This window comes from Haliotis rubra, unplaced genomic scaffold (assembly GCF_003918875.1).
Source record: "Haliotis rubra isolate DU_JTF1 unplaced genomic scaffold, ASM391887v1 Scf531, whole genome shotgun sequence".
In the NCBI taxonomy this organism is placed as follows: Eukaryota; Metazoa; Mollusca; class Gastropoda; order Lepetellida; family Haliotidae; genus Haliotis; species Haliotis rubra.
This window is the reverse complement of record NW_025767226.1, coordinates 68689-96427: the sequence shown is the minus strand read 5'-3', so window position 1 is coordinate 96427 and position 27739 is coordinate 68689. Positions and strand designations below refer to the sequence as shown.

Here is a 27739-nt window from a genome sequence, read left to right as displayed (position 1 = left end):
CACACACAATGCACCGATGAGGTTTGATTCCACTGTGAATCCTCATGTGCCTCTGCAGACCACTTGATTGTGTAAATGTTTTCCCACATTCAACACATTTATAAGGCTTGATTCCATTGTGAATCCTCATGTGTCCCTGCAGAGTACCTGATTGTGTAAATGTTTTCTCACACACAATGCACTGATGAGGTTTGATTCCACTGTGAATCCTCATGTGATTCCGAAAAGAACTTGAATATGTAAATTTTTTCCCACAATCAACACATTCATAAGGCTTGATTCCACTGTGAATCCTCATGTGTGCCTTCAGACTGCTGGTTGTAGTAAACTTTTTACCACATTCAACACATTTATCAGACTTGATTCCACTGTGAATCTTCATATGTTCCTGTAGATGACCTAATTGTGTAAATGTTTTCTCACACACGATGCACTGATGAGGTTTGATTCCACTGTGAATCCTCATGTGAGTCTGAAGATTACTTGAATTTGTAAATTTTTTCCCACATTCAGCACATTCATACGGCTTGATTCCACTGTGAATTCTCATGTGTGCCTTCAGACTACTGGAATGTGTGAACTTGTTCCCACATTCAACACATTCATAAGGCTTCATAACCTTGTGAATCATCATGTGTTCCTGCAGATTAACTATTTTTGTAAATGTTTTCTCACACACAACGCACTGATGAGGTTTGAGTCCACTGTGAATCCTCATGTGTCTCTGCAGACCACCTGATTGTGTAAATTGTTTCCCACATTCAACACATTTATAAGGCTCGATTCCCTTGTGAATCCTCATGTGTCTCTGCAGTTTACCTGATTGTGTAAATGTTTTCTCACACACGGTGCACTGATGATGTTTGATTCCACTGTGAATCTTCATGTGTTTCTGCATATGACCTGAAATGTTAATTTTTGCCCACATTCAACACATAAGGGTTGATTACAATGTGAATCTTCATATGTTTCTGAAGATAACCTGACAGTCTCAATGATTGAACAAATTCAACACACTCATTCGGCTTGAATCAACTGTGAATCGTCATGTGTGTCCGCAGACTACTTGAATGTGTACAGTTTTCAAACATTCATTACATTATACTCCACTGTGAATCTGCATATGTACGTTAAGAGTATCTGATCCTGTAAATGCTTTCCCAAATTCATAGCGCTTGATTCCACTGTGAATCTTCACATGTATCTGAAGATTATCCGATAGTGCGAAGCTTTTCAAACATTCAGCACACTCATAAGCCTCGATTCCACTGTGATGGAGGGCATGCCTTTTTTAGAAAATGTTTCCAGGCTTTCACAAACCAGGGTTTTTGAAACTATTTCGAATAACAGGTTCTTTTATGAGATCACCTAGTTCCAGGGTTCCAACAACAGTTTTTGTCATGAGATCACCAGTTTCCAGGGTTCCTATGTATGGGTACTTTCTTGATATCACCAGTTTCCAAGGTGTCAGTAAAAATGTTTCTCGAGATCTCCTTTTTCCAGCAAACCCCTTTAGCAGATTTCATTTGTTTCAGTGACAGGAGAAGGATTCTGTGGATTGCTTTCAACTTCCATCAATAACCCCTGGATGTTATGGTGTTTACTGAAAACTTAAGAAAAGTTGTAACTCACTTATAACAATTAGCTTAGGGACTATACACAATATAATGGTATGACATAAACCTGATACGTTAAAAATGTCTTCCCACACACAACACACTTGAATGATTTTCAATATTCAGTATGGAAAACGCCAGTGATGGGATGTATGATTATCCTCTCTATAGTCTAACAATGAATTGTAATCAGCTGTTTTATATCAAAACTGTTTTTGACATTAGATATTTACTGGCTATGACTAGTTCATTATTCTGTCAAAAAACAATTGGGTGTCATGCAAAGCTGTGTACCGGTGATATACATCATTGAGTAAAATTTGTTAACAGCAATGAATATATTTGATTATTATTCCATTTAACCCAAATATTGTCATCAGCATACTTACAGTTTAAAAACTCTGCACTGAAAAAATACAAATATGTCTTCATGTGAACATAATTTCATCTAACTTTGATCAATCTAATTACATAATGATTTTGCATAATAATATCACTATATAATGTCCTGCCTATGGTATCTGACTGAACCAAAGCGAGGTCAGAAATCATAGGAAGGTCAATGCTTATTATGCACACTTGTTCTCGTCACTATATGGTTGGAATAATGCCGATGTGACGTAAAGCCCAACTCAACTCAACTCAACAACCATAGGAAGGACATAAGTTTTGTATAATTCGTATGTAATGAGACTGAGTGTGGTATTTTATTTATTACCCACGTCTTACATGCATTAAATTGACAAAACAGCGTACTTTGTTATTGTTATGGTTTAAAACTGAAGAAGGTTTCATAAAGAGGTTGCGGAAGAATATTGTTCTGTATTTCACTTTTGCATGACGTGACACCGTATTAACGTGTTTGCTATGAATGAACAAGTAGTTCCGTCACAACGTGACCTATTTGAGACGTCATCGGTTATCCAATCAAATCGTTAGAATCTCTGGTCAAGTCGTTACAACACAGGTCAACGCAATACGACACTCGTGTGACGTACGAGATTAGTATGCAACTACCCACACGTTGACCACGTGGGTAATAACATAGGAGTGACACATCAAATCATTAAACAGCTGGAGGGCCTTTAGATCCAGCAACAGAACCTTTCGTGGGTTGACAACTTCTAAACATTTATTTCTCAACGACATGAATGGTTGTCCTTGACACAAAATGTCAAGTCATATCACCATGATCAGGAAAAACAATACATACACAATTTATATTTAGGCTTCCTGCTCAACATGGAAAGACGTTGTGCTATGAAATTCTCATTCTAGACTTGTACGGCACATGTACCACCTGTGTAATCCTCTCAATGATACTGTCAAACACATTCGACAGGAGAGCAGCATAATGACATCTCCAAATAAAACTTGCAATAATTATTCAATCAGTTGGATTTACGTGTCATTTGAATTGTGTATAGTATGCGTTAAATCTCAGCTTTCTAAATATATAATCTTCAATTAGTTTATATACCTTAAAACGAAACGCCTGTGAATTAAAAATGTGATCGCAAACTTTCTCAGCACACAGTCTCAAATAACTTCTGGTACATCACGTTGAGTGGAACCCAGTCTAATATTTTCTTCATAATGAAATTATTTTTTTAATAATTTGATATCAACATTTGTTTTCTTTTGTGAAGAGGAAACACTGAAGGTTCTCGTTTTCTAAAAATTAGTAACTTTCGGTTTAATTACTAAATTAGTTAAAAACAAAAACAATCTCAATGTTACATCTCCGACTGGATGAATAGGAACGATCATGGCAACGGTGGTAAACAAACAACTCCACCATGCACCGTGATACTGAAAAGAATGTGCCATCCTTTTGCTTGTGTTGTATATTTTTTCCCCTCAATATTGCCGCTGGTACTTGAGACCTTTATTTTTACAAATCCAAAGTCGTAATGAATTTCACGGTCGGTGATTTTCGAATAATGTTCTGACACAGGGAGATATTATAAAATGTTAGTATGTCATAACAATAACATAAAATTGTTCTGTGTCTACCATCAAAAGGACAATTTTGATGGTTGAAGATGTCATGCATGAAATCTTTTTCCTTTCTCAGAAACAGATGAAACAAGATCTAGTGTAAGAATGTAATGTTAATGAATTTCTTAAAAATTAGAATGACGAGATAAAAAATAGTCATTAAAACAGGTAAACAGCACATCTTTTGTTCTTCAAGTTGGAGCATAATCGAAATATACTGAACAGCAAAAGAAACGCAAGTCTAGCTTTTTGTCCATTTTCTCAATAGAAGAAAACCAAAATTATGTGTAATCATTTATTCTATAGAAAACACTGTCAATTTAGCAGCTGAAAGTTGCAATAACATTGGATTGCAATAAGTTCAAATTCATCACAGTCCGTCAAATGGAGATACCCCTGAACGCGAAAAGTGACAGTCTCTTTAGTAGCGCGTATAGCCACCTTGACCTTGCACAGAGGCCGTTCAACGTCACCTCGTTGAGTTCACTAAAGTCTGAAAGAATCCCTGAAGCAATTGATTTCATTCAAACACCAGTCTCTGTTCCAACTGTGAGTGGCTGTCTACCTGCAGCAATCCTACGTCCAATGTTGTCCCCGAATGTTCAGTGGGAGCCATATCCGGGGAAAGAGACGGCCATGGAAGAACATTAATGTTGTTCTGAGCCAGATAATCCATCGACACCCTTGCTGTTTGAGGGCGGTAAACGTCGCTGGCGTTGTTGACCTGTGTCACTATTGGCCAAACATATGGCCGTCAGCAGTGGATTCCAGCAGCCCGAAAGATGACGACGTCAAATCGTATCGATTGACACTGCTCCCCTTGACCCATGAACTGAGGCAGCTGTTACTGTTGCTGCTTGTGTTTGGTTTCTCTAGATGAGTGGCCCGGATGAACCGATCTTGCGCATGAGTTGTCACTCATGGCCGCCTGGTATGGGAACGATCAGCAGCAACCCCAGTTTGCTGACGACGTTGAGCAAGTCCTGTAATGGTGGTAAGATCATCTTAGATGACAGCCCAATTGTCTAGCTAAAGCGGTTGCAGAGCTACCTCCGTGCAACTTTCTAATGGCCACTCCCCTCTGCTCTGTCATTAGTCTACGAATCGTTTGTGTGGCGTGTACACCTCCTAGCGTCAATACTCAACTTTTTTTGGACACAAACATAAAAGATACCTCAGAGTGAAATGCATGCATTCCATCCAGAACCATCGATGCACGTGCTAACATTATGGCTTTGCTGCACTGTGGGTGTGCTTGTGCGAATGTTTCGTATGGACGTCAAATTGCATAACATCATCTCATCTGAGATCATTACGTCACTTTACCATGAACGTTCCATAAACATGAACATGCTTACTTTCATAAGATTTCATTTTTTTTCGAAACTTGCTTTTCTTTTGCTGTTCAGTATAGTTCTGTTGCCTAAAAAAGCAGAGCTTTCAGAGTTTTAATTCTACCTACTAGTTTTTCACATTGTTTGAGGTGTGTGCATTTTAGAAAAGAACAAGAAGACAAAGTCATCAATATCCCCCGCAATGGCAAAATACTCTTCATGATTATGTCTACGAGTTATGATTATGTCAAAGAAGAAAGGGCAGGTGATGTGCGTGGGTGAAATTTCTGAAGAGCACGTTTCGTCACTCAACAGCTTTGATAGAGATTGATTATTGGCTATATCGTTGACAAGTCGATATGCTGAATTTCGGCTTTATCAACTCAAGCTATCATGTAACAGTTTGTGTATTGTAGACATATATACTGGTAACGATGTATGAAATATACACATAAGACAAATGGGAGTAGATAGACACTTTGGCGAGTTTATTTGTCCTCAGAGATCGAAAACACATTTTAGTGTTTTTCGATAAGTAAACCAAAGCGATTGAAATCCAACCATTGAGTAGAGATAGTATTTATTTTCATGTACATTTTACGCTCACAACTAGTACATAAAACATAATGGCTTGCTGTACATGTAAATATAATCTTCACCTTGATACGAATGAATATCCAAACTAAAGTACACGTATTACAGAATCCACGAAGTGACTCTATACTGAATTATTTTATTGTATACTGTATATTGCAGTTGAATCCCCCCAAATATTTATAAAGAAGGGTGTGCCTATATTTATACTGAATGCAAATGAGGTTCATAAGATAACAGATGTGCATGTATGCATAAACGTTACAGAGAGGGGCGTGTCTCTCAAAAGAAAGCTGTCCAATGATATAATAGCGCATCTGTTTATTTTACACTTGTCACGGGACAAACCTTTCAACAAGGGCGTAACTACATTTGCATTCTACCGGACGCAGTTATTTCAAGGTCGAAAGAGGTCTTCAGTTATCTCATTATTGTAATCTGATTGAATGATTATACGCATGTGTATCGATACACTGATAACTGATATACTATCCAGCTTTTATTGACGATGGATCAATAGAGACTGAGTTCCTTGATACACGTGATCATTAAAGCGGATTTGATAATTGCAGAGATCAAATACAAATGTTTTACACAATGCTCATGTAAATTGCATAGAAAACTGACAATTTAAATCAACATGAAACTTTCAACAGCTTGAACAAAAATGCTTGAAATACCCTTGCATTGTTTACATGTAATAATTTATGATATTACTTCTGTGTATGTCTAAGAATTTTCTGAATTACCAATTTACTGTGTTTCGTAACAAACGTAGTAAAAGATTTCATTGTTGTAATAACACTGACATGCAGAGGCCCAGATAAGCTGCGTGTCCGGGTAAAATACGCATAGAAAATTTCCAATTACGCATTGAAAAATAATTGTTGCGTACCAATTACGCATCTAAAATGTTAGATACGCATAAAAGTTTAAAACAAATGCGCACGGAATATATTTATAAAAATCGCTTGCGTAATGAAAAAGACATCATTGCTATCAAGTTGTACTGTTAGTATAGGATGAGTGATTTTTTATCAAATCATTTCCATTATATTTAGTTGGTTTTGATTAGGTATGATATAAGGCAGAACATTCTTGCTTAGTAAAGTTACTCAATGACATAATACTTAGGTGAGTAAAATGACTGAAATACGCACATATTTGAAAGCAGTGGGTAACGGAAAATGAAATAGCCACTCAACATTCATAATACTCACTCCAAAAGAATACAGTGGGTACAGTACCCACATGAGCTTAATCTTATCTGGAGCTCTGTGACATGTATATATATTCCATGCTAAAGCGCGACTTGTCACTTTATATTCGATTAGGTAACAGTATCAAGTTTAGATTATGGAAAATAACTAGTTACAAAGTTGAAGTTGGAAGAAAATATATTCTTCAGTAACCGCTAAACCATTACATCTATTTCAATCAATGTGCATAAGAAATATTTTAGGTGGTATCCTCTTTCGCCAGTCGGGCAAGTTCTTTATTTAAAGAGTAAGAGGATTATGAGGTATGGTCGACTGGGTTTGTTTGTTTTACGTTGCATGTGACCTTTAACTAATCCCACACGGCCTTCACCAGTAGAGGGAATGATTTAGTATCCATTCCCACTGAAGAGTGACAGACACTTACCTCTGTAAAAAACATCATAATGTGTTCATTTGCCAAACGCTGTACAAGCCTATGATAATGATTAGCGAATGCTATCTAAACACTTTAAATACTTCTTCTGATTGACACTAACGGTAGCATCCCTAATAAGATAAGCTAATATTTGCTCAGTACTACTAAATTGGTTGAAGTAATAGGTAGAGTGCTATTTTTAAAAGTATGACACACATGTCCGTCTCTCGCTGTGAGGAGCTAATTAATTTGTCGCACATGTGCGTCTCTCGGCCTTAATGAGTTAAGCATAATTGTAAAATATTTTTATGTACAAAATTGCTCCCCCCCCGAAACATGTGTACAAAATTGCTGCCCCCCCTACCTCCCCAGAACAAAATGGTCTTTCTCTCCCCACCCAAAAAAATCACCATCATCAAAACAACACACACACACACACCCCCAGCCATAAATTATGAATGGTCCCTAATGTCATTGAAAGCATTAGTGCACTGACCTTCAACTTTATTCTACTATCCGCAGCCTCAGTCAGTATATTCCATTTAGGGACTGTTTAAACGTTTTTTATTTTTGTATTACCATCTTTATTTCCACAGTTTACATAGTACATGTAGAATACATTAACATGAGTATACTCAGTACACTTTCATAAATCCCCATCATACAATGAATAAACATCTTTGATTATGTTTAGCATATTTTATCTTAGTGTTTCAAATAATAGTAATAATAATTAAGTACACTTACAATATGTTTTCTGACATAATATTTGTTCAAACTTTATAGTTGATAGTTGGAGGAGATGATGATGAGATTTGTGGAGAAGCATGGACAATGTGAATCATCCCCACTAAATTTAATGTACCAAGTAAGTCACCTCCCTGCATGTCTTGTACAAAAATTGATGACCTCCCCCCAGTACATGTGTACAACACTGATGACCTCTCCCTAGTACATGTGTACAAAAATTGATGACCTCCCCCCAGTACATGTGTACAAAATTGATGACATCTCCCAAGACATGTATACAAAAGTGATGACCTCTCCCCAGTACACGTATACAAAAGTGATGACCTCTCTCCAGTACATGTGTACAACACTGATGACCTCTCCCTAGTACATGTGTACAAAAGTGATGACCTCTCCCCAGTACATGTATACAAAAGTGATGACCTCTCTCCAGTACATGTGTACAAAAGTGATGACCTCTCCCCAGTACATGTATACAAAATTGATGACCTCTCTCCAGTACATGTACAAAAGTGATGACCTCTCTCCAGTACATGTATACAAAAGTGATGACCTCTCCCCAGTACATGTGTACAACATTGATGACCTCCCCCCAGTACATGTGTACAAAATTGATGACCTCTCCCAGTACATGTATACAAAAGTGATGACCTCTCTCCAGTACATGTGTAGTAAAACATTGATGACCGCCCCCCCGTACATGTATACAACATTGATGACCTCTTTCCAGTACATGTGTACAACATTGATGACCTCTCCCCAGTACATGTATACAAAATTGATGACCTCTCCCCAGCACATGTATACAAAAGTGATGACCTCTCTCCAGTACATGTGTACAGCATTGCTGACCTCTCCCCAGTACATGTATACAAAATTGATGACCTCCACCCAGTACATGTATACAAAAGTGATGACCTCCCTCAAGTACATGAGTACAACATTGATGACCTCTCCTCAGTACATGTGTACAACATTGCTGACCTCTCCCCAGTACATGTGTACAACACTGATGGCCTCTCCTCAGTACATGGGTACAACATAGCTGACCTCTCCTCAGTACAATTAAAGGTACAAAATTGCTGACCTCTCCTCAGTACGTGTACAACATTGTTGACCTCTACTCAGTACAATTAAGTGTACAACATTGCTGACCTTTCCACAGTTCATGTGTACAACATTGATGACCTCTCTCCAGTACATGTGTACAACATTGCTGACCTCTATATAGAACATGTGTACACGACAGATGACCTCTCCCCAGTACATGTGTACAACACTGATGACCTCTCCCCAGGACATGTGTACAACAATGACCTCTTCTCAGTACATGTGTACAACATTGCTGACCTCTCCTTAGTACATGTGTACAACATTGATGACCTCTCCCCAGTACATGTGTACAACCCTGATGACCTCTCCCTAGTACATGTGTACAACATTGCTGACATCTCCCTAGTACATGTGTACATCATTGATGACCTCACCCTAGTACATGTGTACAACACTGATGACCTCTACCCAGTACATGTGTACAACACTGATGACCTCTTTCCAGTACATGTGTACAACATTGATGACCTCTCCTCAGTACATGTGTACAACAATGATGACCTCTCTCTAGTACATGTATACAACACTGATAACCTCTCCCTAGTACATGTGTACAACATTGATGACCTCTCCCAAGTACATGTGTACAACATTGCTGACCTCTCCCCAGTACATGTGTACAACATTGCTGACCTCTCTCCAGTATATGTGTACAACACTGATGACCTCTCACTAGTACAAGTGTACAACACTGATGACCTCTCCCTAGTACAAGTGTACAAGACCGACGACCTCTCCCTAGTACATGTGTACAACACTGATGACCTCACCCTAGTACATGTGTACAACACTGATGACCTCTACCCAGTACATGTGTACAACACTGATGACCTCTTTCCAGTACATGTGTACAACACTGATGACCTCTCCCTAGTACATGTGTACAACATTGCTGACCTCTCTCCAGTACATGTGTACAACATTGCTGACCTCTCCCCAGTACATGTGTACAACATTGATGACCTCTCTCCAGTACATGATGACAACAACACTGATGACCTCTCTCCAGTACATGTGTACAACACTGACGACCTCTCCCTAGTACATGTGTACAACATTGATGACCTCTCTCTAGTACATGTATACAACACTGATAACCTCTCCCTAGTACATGTGTACAACATTGATGACCTCTCCCAAGTACATGTGTACAACATTGCTGACCTCTCCCCAGTACATGTGTACAACATTGCTGACCTCTCTCCAGTATATGTGTACAACACTGATGACCTCTCACTAGTACAAGTGTACAACACTGATGACCTCTCCCTAGTACAAGTGTACAAGACTGACGACCTCTCCCTAGTACATGTGTACAACACTGATGACCTCACCCTAGTACATGTGTACAACATTGCTGACCTCTCCCTAGTACATGTGTACAACACTGACGGCCTCTCCCTAGTACATGTGTACTACAATGATGACCTCTAATCAGTACATGTGTACAACATTGATGACATCTCCTCAGTACATGTGTACAACATTGCTGACCTCTCCCCAGTACATGTGTACAACATTGCTGACCTGTCCTCAGTACATGTGTACAACATTGATGACCTCTCCCCAGTACATGTGTACAACATTGATGACCTCTCCTCAGTACATGTGTACAACATTGATGACTTCTCCTTAGTACATGCGTAAAACATTGCTGACCTCTCCCCAGTACATGTGTACAACATTGCGTACATGTGTGCAACAACATTGCTGACCTCTCCCCAGTACATGTGTACAACATTGCTGACCTCTCCTCAGTACATGTGTACAACATTGATGACCTCTCCTTAGTACATGTGTACAACACTGATGACCTCTCTCCAGTACATGTGTACAACATTGATGACATCTTCCTAGTACATGTATACAACATTGATGACATCACCCTAGTACATGTGTACAACACTGATGACCTCTCCCCAGTATAAGTGTACAACACTGATGACCTCTCCCTAGTACAAGTGTACAACACTGATGACCTCTCCCTAGTACATGTGTACAACACTGATGACCTCTCCCCAGTACATGTGTACAACACTGATGACCTCTCCCTAGTACATGTGTACAACATTGATGACCTCTCCTCAGTACATGTGTACAACACTGATGACCTCTCTCTAGTACATGTGTACAACACTGATGACCTCTCCCCAGTACATGTGTACCACACTGATGACCTCTCCCAAGTACATGTGTACAACATTGCTGACCTCTCCCTAGTACAAGTGTACAACACTGATGACATCTCCCTAGTACATGTGTACACCATTGCTGACCTCTTCCTAGTACATGTGTACAACACTGATGACCTCTCTCCAGTACACGTGTACAACATTGCTGACCTCTTCCTAGTACATGTGTACAACATTGCTGACCTCTCCCTAGTACATGTGTGCACAAAGTTGCTGACCTCTTCCTAGTACATGTGTACAAAATTGCTGAAACCTCTCCCCCTCACCCTCATCTCCTCAGAACAAACTGGATGATTCAACCACCCACCCCCCACCCTACACCAACACCTGAGAGGGTAGCCGAGAGCTGTTCACTGATAGCCGTTTACATATGTACTTATTAATAAACAGATGGGTATCAGTGACCGAGTATTAGACCAAAGGACATATTATTTTCAGCAATACAAGCCCCTGTGAGGAGTGTGACAATATTGTTGTAACTTAAAGTAAGGTGGGAAGCATTGCTTTGGTCAGAGAAGCGCCATTTACTGAGGGTGATATTACTGACAACTTTACAGAAAACACTGTCATTCTACCTCATATCACTGTCATTCCATTTACTGAGGGAAAATGTAATTTTTGGAGTAAAATTGATATTTTATACTTATCCTGACTCATGCTCTTTTGCTTGTCTTCTTCTTCTTGCGAACATAGTGGAACACTTGTATCTCCTTATTTGAAGCTCCCTTCAAAATAAAATCACTATTGGTATCACCATTAGTTGCTTCCTTGTATCCCCTGGCGATGTCGCCACCTTCTGCCCATGTGCTTCAATATCTCCTGATTTTATGAGGCCAACACTTGGACTGACAGGGAAATAGTGTTTTAGGATGTTTCCTGTATAAGTATAAAATATCAATTTTACATAGGTTATATCCTGACTCAAGCCATTAAAGGGGAATTACAGAATACTGAATATATTGAACAATACATATAATATATATATGAAGGCTTATATATAGGTTTCCTGACTGATAGAAAGGCACATTGAAATTGAATATATCATATATATATATATATATAGGTGACTGATAGAGCACTAAGGTATATCAATAACTTAAGCTTGAACATATATAACATAGCCCTAAAACTCCAGAGAGTTATAAGCTAGATAAGTATGTATAAAATACATATTAATCTTGTGAGGATAATATTTAACGCCTTCACGGGGACTGTCAGTTGCTGAGCGAGGACCAGTGGTCCGGAATGGTGAATGCCAGAGACATCTTCTGTAGTGATGTCTCTCAGGTAGTGATTAGCAAATACCATGTTAGATTTCCAATAGCATCCTTCCATAATCGTGTTCAAGGAACAGTTACCGTGTAGGCTTAGGTGGAGGCCAGTGCCCTGATCTCATGTGGATTTGATGCTGTTGGTGGGTCCAAGCCTGCTGCCTTGTAGGCACGGAGAATGACAGTCCTTATCCAAATAGATATTGTAGGTCCGTGACACTTCTGTTTGATTCGTAGGCTTATAAGGGGATGAATAAACGCTTTGAGAAATCTTCTCCTTGTTTTGGATCGTCAGAAATAAACTTTGAGCCTCTTACTGGACACAGTGATAGGTCTTGTGTATCTTGTGATCCGAGAATAGAGGATAGCTACGGATGTGGAATAATCTGTCTGGTTGACCTGGCAGTTGATTTTAGCGATGAAATCCCATCTTAATCCGAGGTGCTGCTGTGTTATGATTGTCATCAAACTGTATCCTCTCGTAATCCAGAGCGTGAATTTCAGACATTCTTGCTGCCGTGGCTAGAGATAGCAGAAACAGTGTTTTCTGTGAGAGAAATTCAAAAGTTGTTGATTCCAAAGGTTCATAGACCTCACTCGTGAGGTGTTGTAACACTACATTCAGATCCCAAGCTGGGCGTGGAACTTCCGCTTTGGTCCTCCAATCGGAATGCTCGTAGTAAGGCCAGTAACTCTGGAGATCTTGTCAATTTGACACCCGCTCTCATGGTGATTACAGAACTAAGCTGCAAGATATGTTGATATCGCTGAACCTTTTAAATGTTTGTTTTGGCGCAGGTAACACAAATAGTCTGCCACTTGAGGTTGTGAAGCCTCTCTTGCTGTAAAACCTTTCTTTGCTGCATAATTTTCAAACTGTGCCACTTGTCGTCGCATTGCCACGAAGTTGAGTAACGTAACGCAAGCGCGACTGCTTTTGCCGCCCTGGCAGAATATCCTCTTTGTTTAAACACATTTGTATACAGTCCATACGCAGTAGTTGGAACATTGCTGGGTTTCGCACTTGTTTGGTGTGAGGATGAATTAACAGGTTTGCGCGCGCTTGGGTAGCTCCAGTGCTGGTTGACCGATTTCTTGAATTAGTGTGGGAAACCACGCTCTGGCCGGCCAGTAGGGCTGCACCAAAGTGAGTTGTAGGCTCTGTGTTTGTCTGATTTTCTGTAATACTTGAGGTATTATTGCTGGCGGCGGAAACGCTGCACGCATTGAGGCCTTCCCATGATAGACTTAGAGCCGCCCGCTGCCCAAGCTTGGGGGTCTGGGACTGGTGACACGAATGTCGGTAGCTGATTGTTGAATCGCGGTGGCTTAATAGGTCTATTAGCGGCGCCCTAATTGCTTGATTATCTGTGCAAATATTTCCCTGTTGATCATCCACTCTGTCGGTGATGGTAGATGAGGCCGAGAGAGAGCGCCTGCTAGTATATTTCTGGCTCCGGAATGTGCACTGCTCTGACATGTAGATTTAGATCTTGTATTAAATCGAACAGTTGAAAGCTTAGGTTCAAAAGGTTCATCGATCTCGCTGAGCCTTGCTTGTTTATGTAGAACGCCACTGTCGAATTGTCTGTATGGATCATTAGATGCGCATTTTGTAGAAATGTGCTCCAATGTAGAATGGCGCTGATTACAGCTTTCATTTCTAGACTGTTTATATGGAGTTTGCATTCTTGCTGATTCCATAATCCTGATATCGCGGTGGTTGGTGAGATGAGCTCCCCAACCTTGGAGTGACGCTACCTACATACAGATGGGTTTTGTATTCCTGCTCTGCTAAACAAATCCCTTCGCAGACATTCGATTTCTGGTCCACCATAGTAGATGAGGTCTGAGATGTTTCGTAGACTGAATGGTTGTACATCGCTGAGATGTGCGCTGATGAGGACCTGTAGGGGACGTGAACTGTAATCTGCCTGTGACAGTCATGTCTTGGGCTGATGTGAGAAGACCTAGTAGGCTCTGCCATTGTCGGCGGTAACGGAGAGAGTAGAGCTGGTGGAATGGTCTGTTGTATCTTGAGCCAACGGTCTTCTGGTACCATAATACGGTTAAGATTTGTGATGAATCAATACCTAGGAACTGCAGGTCTTGGCGATGGTACTAGGTCCGACTTGCGTAAGTTTACTAACCAACCTAGTTGTGTTAGTAGCTTTATGATGTAATTTAACTGTAGTTTGAGACGCTGTGGATCTTGATCTACTTGTATCCCGTCGCCGAGGTAAAACGCACTGCGAGCCCTTGACGATGTAGAAATATGATAATCGGTTTCGCTATCCTCGTGAATAGCCAGGGGCTGATGATATTCAATGGGAGTACTTTCCACTGGTAATGTAGCCCTTCTAGAGTAAATCGTAGGTATTTCCTGGAATCGGGATGAATGGGGATGCAGGTAGGCATCCTGTAGATCTATGCTGCCCATGTAGTCCATAGGATCTAATCATCTGGCGAATCTGAGGTAAATGTATCATGCTAAACTTCGTGGTTTGCGAGATAATTCTTGCTGAAAAAGCTCATGTTGTAGATGAGTCTGTATTTCTCCGCGGAGTTTTTCTTGGGAACTAGGAAAACTGGGGAGTAGAAACCTGGTCTGATGTTTGCTTGATCTATTACTTCTATGGCCTGTTTGGATAGGAGTGATGAAACAGCCTCTTTAACTTTGGTAGTTGTTGCGCTTGTAAATCGAACTTGAGGGGTTTGATTGTCAGCGAGGCTTGGCCTGTAGTGGGATACTGTAAACTGCGGTTGAAGAATGTTGGAGACGTAAGGGTCTTGCAATATTCCCCAGTTTTCCCAGTGTAGTTGGAGGCGCCCACCCACTTGTGCTGGCTGTACTGGAACGGCTGGGGTGGAAGACTCCAGTCGCTCCAACCTGTGTTTCAGCTGCCTATAGTTGCGGAACCTCTGGGTGTCCTGCCTCTTCCTGACCCTCCTCTATAGTTGCCATATGGGCTTAATTTAAAAGAATCTTTACCTCTAGAGCTGGCTATCTTCCTGTCTCTTGCTCTTTGTAGGCCCGTGAACTTAGATCTGCCTGAGTATCTTTGTGAATTCTGACGAATGACGCTGGCTAGTGTGTCCATCGATTTAATCATAAGGACTTCCCTGAATCCTTAGAGACTTCCTTGGCTTAATTTTTCAATTTCTCCGCCAAAGATGGATGTTGTCGACCACGGGCTGTATAAAGTGGGCTGTAAAGTTCTCACCCCAATTGCAGGAAGCTTAGGAGGCCTTGACGACGAGCTAAGGTCAGTGCTGCTGAAACAGATGTAAGATGATCCGCTAAGAACTGCTGATCTTTCTTTGCATAAGTAAGGCAGAGTAAATCATTCTATCATCTTCAGTCGTGGAATCACGGAATCTAGTAATAAGAGTCTCATTGATCGGCCCTAGATCTATTTAGCCCAAAGAACATACCGCCTCGGCCATGGTTTCTATATGAGCCAACTTATGCATCATCCATCTTATAAATCTTGTTCTTGACATCGCTGATGATCTTATAATTCCATCGATGTCCTGGGCTTTGTAGAAGGGGTCCATGTTATGCGGGAGAACTTCTTGGCATGAAAGTTTGGCAGATGTGGTGTCTGAACTTTCGTGAGCTTTCTGGAAAGCTGCATCTAGATTCTGTGGCACTGCCGCCGATCGGGTCTATCGGGGTAGTGTGATCGCGATCTGGATCGCCTTCTTTCATCAAATAAGTCTGCGCTGTATTGCCACTTTTAGATGGTGATGAGAGATCTAGGTTATTGACCATCCAATACCGTGATTCTGCATCGGAGAAAATGATTCCTCCATCATCCTCAATACCATCATCATTAACTAATGGTTGATGCTCTTCGACCGCGTAGCTGTCTGTATGTCCGATAATGCTTGTGGCGATCTAGTTGACTTGTGCGCAGCTCTATGTGGTGACCTGACGGGTGATCGACATGGTGATGAACGGCCGGAGATCGCCTATGGGATGATCTTCTTGGCTTACTTTGTGAGGCTTAACGCTGATAGCTTCGCTGGCTCTTCTATAGTCCCTCGATGTCCTTCTAGATGATGAAGATCTGAATCATGTGCCCTTCGCTAATGCCTTCGCAAGCTTCATTTGCGTCCGTCCGGGGATCGATGATATGACCTTCGCCGAAGGCCTCCGTGACGCCTGATGGTCCGAGTCCATATCTAGGGATGAAATCGAAGATGGTGATGATCTGTCCCGCCTTCGCTGGAAGGCCTTCGCTAAGGCTGTACATCTAGGTCCTTCGCCAAGGTGGTCCGGGACTTCCTTCGCGGTGACATCGCCTTGGCTGCTACGCTGACGGGGTGCCTCTGGGTGTTGTTCACGCTTGGAGCCTTCGCTGAAGGCTCTCGACCCTGCTTCTGCAGTTTGTAGTGGTCCTCCATGATGTTCATAATTTGCCGCATCATGTCTTCTGGGATGATCTGTGACGAAAGTCGTCGGGCGCTTCTCTGCGATGGGGTCCACATCAATAACGTCCGACGCCAGTGTAGAGGCATCAGGCTGCATGGTGATCTCTGCAGAAGTCACAGTCGCTGACACCGGGTCGCTTCTTGTGCCGTAAGTCGGGATGATTATCGGCTGATCATCGTAGAGGCCCACTTCTGCTGCTGGAACGATCTCGGCTGAGAAAGTTCTCGCTGTCTTCGTAGATTTCCCTTGAAGTCTGCGCTGCCCTGGGGGTCCTAAGTCTGCGCTGAGAAGACGCTGAGGCCCTCTTAGACTTGGTCTGCGATGACGGAATGTCTGGGGAGGCCGGTCGCTTTCTTCGAGGTAACGGATCATGCCCCACGCCTTCTACCGCAGGGGTCTCTAGCAGCACACCAGACGGAGAGGGTCGATCGCTAGCAGCTGACTGGATGGAATATCTGGACTATCTGCCATGTTTTGCCCTTTGTTTGCGTGACTCTATCTGCAGCACGCCTTAAGACGCAAAGATGATATTTATTAAATGCAGAATGAGATAGATTAATGCAGTAACTGCAACGTGAATCAAACGCACACGGCGAAGCACAACTAGGGCATATTACATGGATCAGAGGCGAAAAACGTAATCTACAAATAGTACAGATTTTCATCAACGAAAGCTAGCTGAACAATCACGAATACACGGAATAAACAGTAGAAATAATGATAAATAATCAATACAAATTAGTAAAGGATACTAGCTATACCTCTATAGTAGCCTAAGAGAGGTAAAAACTAAGAAAATATCAAAGGATATGGTGTGTAAGGAGACACGAGGCGCTCTCACATCCTGCTCACTGGGCGAAGAAGGAGAGAGTGAAGCACATGGGCAGAAGGTGGCGACACCTTTTCCCGCCAGGGGAGACAAAGGGAGGCAACTCGTGGTGAGTACCAATTAGTGATTTTATTTTGAAGGGAGCTTCAAATAAGGAGATACAAGTGTTCCACTATGTTCGCAAGAAGAAGAAGACAAGCAAAAGAGCATGAGTCAGGATAAGGAAAAATTATTACTGATAACTTTACAGAAAACACTGTCATTCTACCTCATATCACTGGCATTCCATTTACTGGGGTGATATTACTGATAACATAGCTGAAAACACTGTCATAATACCTCATATCACTGTCATTCCATTTACTGGGGGTGATATTACTGATAACTTTACAGAAAACACTGTCATTATACTTCATATCACTGTCATTCCATTTGCTGAGGGTGATATTGCTGATAACTTTACAGAAAACACTGGCATTCTACCTCATATCACTGGCATTCCATTTACTGAAGGTGATATTACTGATGACGTTACAGAAAACGCTGTCATTCTACCTCATATTACAGTCATTCCATTTACTGATGGTGATATTACTGATAACTTTACAGAAAACACTGTCATTATACCTCATATCACTAGCATTCCATTTACTGAGGGTGATATTACTGATAACTTTACATAAAACACTGGCATTCCATTTACTGGGGGTGATATTACTGATAACTTTACAGAAAACACTGTCATTCTACCTCATATCACTGGCATTCCATTTACTGGGGGTGATATTACTGATAACATAGCTGAAAACACTGTCATTATACCTCATATCACTGTCATTCCATTTACTGGGGGTGATATTACTGATAACTTTACAGAAAACACTGTCATTCTACCTCATATCACTGTCATTCCATTTACTGGGGGTGATATTACTGATAACTTTACAGAAAACACTGTCATTATACTTCATATCACTGTCATTCCATTTGCTGAGGGTGATATTACTGATAACTTTACATAAAACACTGTCATTCCATATATCACTGGGGTGATATTACTGATAACTTTTACAGAAAACACTGTCATTCTACATCATATCACTGGCATTCCATTTACTGGGGGTGATATTACTGATAACTTTACATAAAACACTGTCATTATACTTCATATCACTGTCATTCCATTTGCTGAGGGTGATATTACTGATAACTTTACATAAAACACTGGCATTCCATATACTGGGGGTGATATTACTGATAACTTTACAGAAAACACTGTCATTCTACCTCATATCACTGTCATTCCATTTACTGGGGTGATATTACTGATAACTTTACAGAAAACACTGTCATTATACTTCATATCACTGTCATTCCATTTACTGGGGGTGATATTACTGATAACTTTACAGAAAACACTGTCATTATACTTCATATCACTGTCATTCCATTTGCTGAGGGTGATATTGCTGATAACTTTACAGAAAACACTGGCATTCTACCTCATATCACTGGCATTCCATTTACTGAAGGTGATATTACTGATGACGTTACAGAAAACGCTGTCATTCTACCTCATATCACAGTCATTCCATTTACTGAAGGTGATATTACTGATAACTTTACAGAAAACACTGTCATTATACCTCATATCACTGGCATTCCATTTACTGAGGGTGATATTACTGATAACTTTACATAAAACACTGGCATTCCATTTACTGGGGGTGATATTACTGATAACTTTACAGAAAACACTGTCATTCTACCTCATATCACTGGCATTCCATTTACTGGGGGTGATATTACTGATAACATAGCTGAAAACACTGTCATTATACCTCATATCACTGTCATTCCATTTACTGGGGGTGATATTACTGATAACTTTACAGAAAACACTGTCATTCTACCTCATATCACTGTCATTCCATTTACTGGGGGTGATATTACTGATAACTTTACAGAAAACACTGTCATTATACTTCATATCACTGTCATTCCATTTGCTGAGGGTGATATTGCTGATAACTTTACATAAAACACTGGCATTCCATATACTGGGGGTGATATTACTGATAACTTTACAGAAAACACTGTCATTCTACCTCATATCACTGGCATTCCATTTACTGAGGGTGATATTACTGATAACTTTACATAAAACACTGGCATTCCATTTACTGGGGGTGATATTACTGATAACTTTACAGAAAACACTGTCATTCTACCTCATATCATGGTCATTCCATTTACTGGGGGGTGATATTACTGATAACTTTTTACAGAAAAATACACTGTCATTCTAGCTCATATCACTGGCATTCCATTTACTGATAATAACTTTACAGAAAACACTGTCGTGGTATATCATGCTTTACATATTACTGATAACTTTACAGAAAACACTGTCATTCTATACATATTCATAACTATCACTGTCATTCCATTTACTGAGGGTGATATTACTGATAACTTTACAGAAAACACTGTCATTCTACCCTGAAAACTGCACCATTCATATCACTGGCATTCCATTTACTGAGGGTGATATTACTGATAACTTTAATACTTTACAGAAAACACTGGCATTCTACCTCATATCACCGGTATTCTGGGGATAACTGCTGATATTACTGATAACTTTAACTTTGCAGAAAACACTAAAACACTGTCATTCTACCTCATATCACTGGCATTCCATTTACTGAGGGTGATATTGCTGATAACTTTACATAAAACACTGGCATTCCATATACTGGGGGTGATATTACTGATAAATTTACAGAAAACACTGTCATTCTACCTCATATCACGGTCATTCCATTTACTGAGGGTGATACTACTGATAACTTTACAGAAAACACTGTCATTTTACCTCATATCACAGTCATTCCATTTACTGAGGGTGATATTACTGATAACTTTATTGACAAGAAAACACTGTCATTCTACCTCATATCACTTGCATTCCATTTACTGGGGGTGATATTACTGATAACTTAACTGAAGATTAACGAATGACAAGGGAAACTTATTGTGCCAAAATACATTTGATTACACAATGCCATTTAGAAAGTGGTCAAGTGCAACAGATGTTATATTTGGGATTACACTTTCTTCATAAAGTACAAATTCTAGTACTTTTTTGGGTTGAGTCCCACCATCCGGGATTCGAACCCACACCCTCAGTGTCAGGCACCAAATCGCCAGCACACAAAGTCAGCCACCTAACACTCTCAGCTACCGCTAGTCGGACAGCTAGTCTAGACTGTGGACTTTATGTACCCCTCTGATAAGTGTAAATTGGCAAGGCTCCAACGACCTAAAGCTATAATATGATTACACAAAATGAAAACACAAAAATATTTGAACAATTGTCTGTTCGTGCCACCCTGACGGGCTGCGCAGCACACTCAACGCAGGAACATAAAGGACAAGGCCCCCAAAATTTCATGATATTCAAAGTTCTACAACATGACAATTTTAGCATAAAAAATGCTAAATAAATTGTTGAAATTACCTCCATATGCCTTTTTTTATGTTTTAGTGGTGTTGTTTTTCCTCTTTGAAGACCTCAAAGTTTACCTGTTGTACAATATCTTCGAAAAACTTACATTTTCATACTTTCAGAGTGATAAAAAAGTGTGAGCAAAAGCATGACCCATCCCAATTTTGGGATGTGGTTAGAGGTGTAGTGGTTAGAGCGTCCTCCCGGAGAGCGGAAGGTCGTGGGTTCGATCCCCGACCGCGTCATACCAAAAGACGTTAAGATATGGTACTTGTTTATCCCTGCATGGCGCTCGGCATTAATGGGTACAACAAGGACTGGTCGGCTCGGAGTCAGTATACTGTGTACATTTTTCTGCTATATGAAATTGCCCCATACAACATCTCAAAAATAAACATTGGCGTAAAGTAATATCTCTGAAATCTATCCGTCACATTTACACTATACCAGATTCATTATTTATTTGGGATGTTTTAGAGGAATAAAATGAACTTATCAAGCATGTTTATTAAAAAAATTCAATATCGTAAGGGACTCTCAAGGCTGATTACTTTGAGGTAAACAAGGGTAGTGTTTTGGAGACCATGTTGATCTCTGCTTGAAAAGTAAGAAGACATCAGAAGATTTTTCACAATATGATCAGGCAGCATACTAAAGGTGAGAATCTTTGAAATTATGCTAGAATTTTATCATATTTGGTCAATCATCTGTTTAGCAAACCCTCTCTGTCAACTGGCACTGTCAAATAACACTGGCATTCCACAGGATGTAACTGTGTATAAACATACACATTTTAACAAAAAATAATGTACCTTGGTGTTTTCTAGGGTATATTAGGCTACATTTAATATTGTTAGAATAAGAACATTGTATCAAGCAGATGATGAAAAGCAATGAAAAGAAACAGACGCCAAGTGACACATTGTTGCAAGGTGTAATAAATAAGCTTAAAGTGACAAGAGGTAATAGTAGAATTTGTAGCCTAGTGGTTACAGTGATGGCCTGTCAATGTTTTCTGTTATCAGACATGCAGGTTCAAATCATGATGGGTTTTTTTTCCTTTTTCTCTCTCAATAGCTTGGTCAGCCAATTTACAAAGTTTAACTTACTGAAATCAAATTTTATATTGAAAAAATTCTCAAGTTCGGTACAAACTTTCCAGAGCTGTTAATTAGTGGTGTACTGATCAAACAAATAATTGGATTTAAGGATATTTTGTGGGCTGCCAGTCAATTACCAATTTCTTGAACATATAGATAATTCTTTTATGGTTTCAAATATTTGTTTTCAGATAAGAGAAATTTGCTTGGACTGATTTCAGGCATTTCATGAAGATGACAACTTAAAACTTGAGGTTGAAGAAGCATATATAATCCTATTATTTTTTTAATTTTCTAATTTAATGTGACAGAATTCCAGTAATGCCTCAGTAGTGATTAAATCTGCATAAGCCTTCAAAGCCAGACTACTGACATTTGAAAATTGTAATGTTACCCTTGAATAGATTTATAATATTACAAGTTTTTAAAACAGAATTCTCTTTTGATATAAAGTCATCTGTTTTCAAACTGATCTGGGTATGGCAGACACCAAGACAATCAGTAACTCTAGTGATATGATACACGGTTGAATGCTGCAGTTTTGACAGTGATTCAGAAACTGATTCAGAGATTGATACTGACTGAGTTTGTTTTCGCTTACGCTTTTAGCAATATTCCAGCAACATCACGGCTGGGGACACCAGAAATGGGCTTCACACATTGTACCCATGTGGGGATTCGAACCCGGGTCTTCGGCGTGACGAGCCAACGCTTTAATCATTAGGCTACCCCACCGCCCCCAGAGATTGATAACTATGTGGATGAAGAGTGAAAGTGGATTTTTTATATATCTTTACAGTGAATGAGTTGTGAATAAGTACTTTTCGAAGATTTTTGAATACTGACTTTTAACTCCTGATTTTTAGTGCAACATGATTGGTTATTGTAACAACATGTTGTGAATGAGATGTTTACTGTATATTTGCAAGAATGTTGTAAATACTGACTTTTAACACACACATGGTGTTAAATCAAGCTGTGCCTAGAATGTAATTTCACCTGAAATAGGCCCCTTTGAGGTGAAGCCCTGTGACTTTTAGTGGGACATGATTGGTTATCATAAGTACATGTTGTAAAATTGACCTACAGTTTATATTTGCAAAGAAACTTGTGAATAATGAGTTTTTTGTAATCAATTGGCAAGTAATTGAATTACAATCCACAATGAATTGCAACCCTAATTGGGCCCCTTGAAGTTAAAACCTTGTGATTGGGTGACATGTTTCTTCATCATGAATACCTGTTGTAAATCTGATACTATTTGTATGTAAAATAAATTGATAGTTGTATATAAGTCATTATGGCACACTGATATTTCAGACTTCTTGTTATTTTTCATGGGAACTGATAAAACCAATTTTGGTCCCACTTCATTGAAATTATGGCCTCAGATCATTAAAAAAATAGCTTTTGTATGCAAAGCTATCTTGTTTCTAAACAAATAAAATGTGTTCAGCCAATTCTGTTTGTGGGCCAAAAACCACCCTTATCATACCTTGTCCTTTACACCCCTCGCGGGTTCTGTTCCCTCACGGGGAGAGAGAGAGATACCGACAATGACGAACAAACGAGACACAACTCCAAGAGTGGACATTCTGTACCTTCGAATTTACTTACGTTTGAGTCCCTCCCACCACTATATTACGATCTCTCAGGTTCGGGGTGAAGGTAACATCTTTCACGACCAGAGTTGCCAGCGTGGCTGTTGCTATTTTTAGAAATGACTGGTTTTCTGCCTCTCTCCTCACGAAGCGGTCCCCTGGCGGGCTCCCTCACCTGCGAAGGCAGGTACAGCGCCAGCGCAGAATATGTCCTGGAGTTCATCAATTTCTGTACATGGTATAAGTATAGGCCAACGTTAACATTGTATATAACAGCATCATTTTTGCTTTGCAAAAGATTTTCAAGAGAGTAAACGAGTAAGTGGTACTTTACTGAACTTTGTTATATATTTAGTTCTAAGTATATCATAGGTATTACAGATAAATAGTACATGATATTCATTTTCTATATAATATGCTGACCTCTGGTTTTACAAACAGGGCATAATCTTTCGTTATATTCAATTCCATTATACCTGTCACACTCAACCGCAGTATTAAAATTACTGCATCTAAACCTTGATATAGCAATTCATAAATGCATAAGGATATCACAACACAAGTATCTTTTAACATTTAACAAAGTTTTAAACTCCTTATTACATAAACATTTAGAGATTCACTGATTAATGAGTACCAAGATTGTTTTAAGTTATCACCTAGCCTTAGCTTGAAAGATACACAAAATATTCCACATTTCCAATTTCTTGGCTTAGCCAAGCATAACCAAATCCATATTGAAACTGGATGTGTCTTTAGAACTTTTGTTACCCAGGTATCATAGGACAAGCTATCCAGTGATTTTAACTTTAAAGCACATTGATGTAGGAAGTCTATTTTGTGGAATATGTATAGGGACTGTTCATAATTTATGGCCAGGGGGCTGGGTGGGGGGGTGATGATGATTTTATGGAGAAGCATGTACAATGTGAATGACCCCCTAAACTTTATGTACAAAGTAAGTGACGCCCCCACGGTCAAAGTCGCACACCAGGGTGCTTGCCAGCTGTAAATTTGAACGCATTAAAGAGTTGTATGTACAGCAATCGTCGTGTTTATACTCATTCTTTTCAGCCAAACCCTGATCCATGTGATGTAAAAAGTCTCACAGGGAGGATCCTGTCGCAGTTACGGGAGACAACTCTGTACATCGTTATTACTGGTTATCTTTGGTCGCAGTGTGCTCGTCCACAATAGGGGCGGTGGGGTAGCCTAATGGTTAAAGCGTTGGCTCGTCACGCCGAAGGCCCGGGTTCTCCACCACATGGGTAAATGTGTGAAGCCCATTTCTGCTCCCCCGCCGTGATGTTGCTGGAATATTGCTAAAAGCGGCGTAAAACCAAACTGGGGCCCATAACAATATGGTCTCCTGATATAACAGCTGAGACGGAGAAAAGACTTGTGCGGTGGGGTAGCCTTGTGGTTAAAGTGTTTGCTCGTCACGCCGGAAACCCGGGTTCTATTCCCTACATGGATACAATGTGTGAAGCCCATTTCTGCTGTCTCGGCCGTGACATTGCTGGAATATTGCTAAAAGTTGAGTAAGACTAAACGTACTCACTCACTCACTCAAAAGGCATGTCGTAGTTTATAAACAAACCGGAACAGATAAACACTTGTTCATTTCTCACACGTGTGTACATGATATTACGAACCTTGGTCTGCTTTTGACCAATGTAGAGCGCCTACTTGTGTTTTTACTGCATAGCCTGTAGTTTTGTGTTGATTATTGCTGCGTCAGAAACGTTGTTTTGAATAATATTGTAGTAATACAAGGTATGTCAGCTTGATGAGGGAGGAAATCACGTGACGGCAGGTGCTCGACAGGTTCAACTCAGGTGAAACAGATGAGCACTACAACTACTACCACCACCACTACTACTACTGTCTGGAGTGGTTGCAATTGGTTGCCGAACCTTAAGAAATGTAAATATGATAGATGGAGAAAATCCTGTATAGATAAACAGGCCACAACAGATAAAACCCAAAGCAACAACACTTAACGCCAGTTGTTCATTTCACACACGTGGCCATAATGTTATGAACCTTTGTAATCTGTGCTCTGCTTTTGGCTGGTCAGTATAGTGTTAACTTGCATTTTTTTACTGTAGAATTTGTAGCTTTGTGTTGATTTTGCTTTTTATTCAAATTAATGAAATCTGAATGCATAAGTTTGATATTAACCGTGCAAACAGTGCCTGTCTGTCTGTGTGTCTTTAAAACTTGTACACTCCCCATCGCAGAAACGGATAACTGTAAACTCATTTAATGCTTTTATTGTATATTTTTTTTTGACTACATCTCCAACTTTACCGGATCAAAGACATTCCTTCCCAAACTCAAAATGGAACCCAGGAAATGGTCTAAAAACGCAACCTCATCTCGGAGATGTACAGTGTTCTCTATGTTTCCCATGCAACTTATGCTGCACCGTGTTTGTTCACAAGGGACCAGCCCTATAAATGCACCCGAAACCTGGTTGAAACATTCACATTACAACGTTAGCAGGATGCCGCGACATCTCAGAGGAACCAGGCGCTAGGAAGACTTGAAGCTGGTCACACTGCACAAGCCGTTGCCAATCACTTCCAGGTCAACGTTCCCGGGCCACCAACACCACAAATGATCGCCCCTGTACTTGCAGACCAAGGATGACCACAAGACAAGACGGCCATGTTGTGCGACAGCATGTACAGAATCCCTTCATGCAGGCATCCGAAACAGCACGCCAGACAGTGGGAACACACAGAAGACCAATCAGTACTGATACAGTACGCCGACGTCTTAACAGCGGGAATCTCCATTGCCGTAGACCTGATCGTGGACCTATCCTCACCCCTCGTCATCAGCGTGAACGTCTACAGTTTGCCCTACAACACAAAAACTGGCGATGCAGGCAATTGAGAACTTCTGTTCACAGATGAGAGTCGGTACTGCGTATCAACTGCAGATGGCAGAACAAGAATATGGCGACGACGTGGCCAGCGTTACTCAGACCAATGTGTTTTGGAAAGAGACTCATGGGGAGGTGCAAGCATCATGGTATGGGGTGGAAGAGGCCTGAACCAGAGAGTGGGTCCGGTGGTTCAGGGAGAGGAGGCGGCATCACAGCGGTGCGCTACATCGACCAAGCTCAGCCTCCCGCACGTCATACTACATTTTGCAGTGGCCAGCCCTTTGTCCTGATTTAAACCCAATTAAACACCTTTTGGATGAAATTTAGAGGAGAATTAATAATGTCATACCAAGGCCGAACACAGCCGATTTATTGCGCCAGGCCCTTCTCAGAGTGTGGTTCCAGGTGCCAATGGCCTTCATCAGTCGATTGATCCACTCCATGCATAGACGGTGTGCTGCAGTTATTGCCGCTCGTGGTGGTCACACTAGATACTGAAGTCAAGAGTCTGAATGGACTGCAAATGTTCCCGTAATGTCTTGAAATTGTGCTGAGTTATTCCTTGATGTGTCAAGATATTGTACACAAAAACTGTTTTTGATCCGCTTATTAGGTCCATTTCTGTAATGATTTGATTACAGTGCCTATCTAATTTTGAATTCGTACTGACGTTTTTTTTTATGCTGAGTATATTAGTCGCAAGAGCGAGATGAGCCCAAATGCAAATGGAAACTATTTATCAGTGAGAGTTTAGCATGTAATTCTGTACTACAACACCGCAGTGAGACATGACATGAGAGTCTGTACCTGCACAGCACTGTAGTGAGCGTTAGGCATGTAAGTCTGGTACCAGTATTG

The 27739-nt window shown here is 40.4% G+C and overlaps 1 long non-coding RNA gene across 1 annotated transcript; it reads right to left on the bottom strand.

Moving 5' to 3' along the window:
• Positions 1-816: 816 nt before the first annotated feature.
• On the bottom strand, positions 817-24086 carry LOC124253106. The gene is made up of 3 exons (XR_006892099.1): positions 24002-24086; positions 2006-2022; positions 817-1610 (listed from the first exon to the last, which is right to left on the bottom strand). It is a non-coding gene; the product is annotated as an uncharacterized LOC124253106 (long non-coding RNA).
• Positions 24087-27739: the final 3653 nt, after the last annotated feature.